The 595-nt window shown below is 48.2% G+C and overlaps 1 non-coding gene across 1 annotated transcript; it reads right to left on the bottom strand.

The window, feature by feature from the left end:
* Positions 1–202: 202 nt before the first annotated feature.
* Positions 203–393, bottom strand: LOC140314903 (U2 spliceosomal RNA). The gene has a single exon (XR_011917230.1). It is a non-coding gene; the product is annotated as a U2 spliceosomal RNA (small nuclear RNA).
* Between the last annotated feature and the right edge of the window lie 202 nt (positions 394–595).

The following is a 595-nucleotide window of genomic DNA, read 5'->3' on the forward strand; positions in this document are numbered from 1 at the left end:
AGGCTTTGTTCTGACCGCTCATTTGGTATGGCTTTTCTTTCAAGCAATTCTCCCGGTTAGCCCGCACTCGGCTCGCTCCCAGAGCCGTGTTAAAGTCTACTTCGCATTCACTCTCTTTTCTCAGCAGACTAAAAGAAAGTTTCATCTTGGGCTCCCTGAAACTTGCATCCTGCACCGCTGTTTGCTTTTTCACAAGAGTAGAGAAGAGCGCACCGTTCCCAGCGGCACTGCAGTACGGGGTCAATGCTTGGAGTGAACGGAGCAAGCTAATTTTTCAACTCCTATTGCTAAAAATCCATTTAATATTTAGTCCTCGTATAGAGGACATATCAGATATTAAACTGATAAGAACAGATACTACACTTGATCTTAGCCAAAAGGCCGAGAAGCGACAACTATGCACTGGTTCACGTCCGAGGGCCCTTCCTGGCACAATGCGCACTTGTCCGCTAACACCCCTGTTCTTTTTATGGCCATAGGTGGCCAGAGTGTCACTTTGCACCTCCGCCCACCTGCTGCACTGAGCACTCTTCAGCCCTTTTAAATGGTATAACTTTGCTCTCCCGCACGCTCCAGCAAGCACCATTCAAGCAAC

This window comes from Leuresthes tenuis, unplaced genomic scaffold (genome assembly GCF_036924035.1).
Source record: "Leuresthes tenuis unplaced genomic scaffold, fLeuTen1.0.hap1 SCAF_9, whole genome shotgun sequence".
Classification (NCBI taxonomy): domain Eukaryota; kingdom Metazoa; phylum Chordata; class Actinopteri; order Atheriniformes; family Atherinopsidae; genus Leuresthes; species Leuresthes tenuis.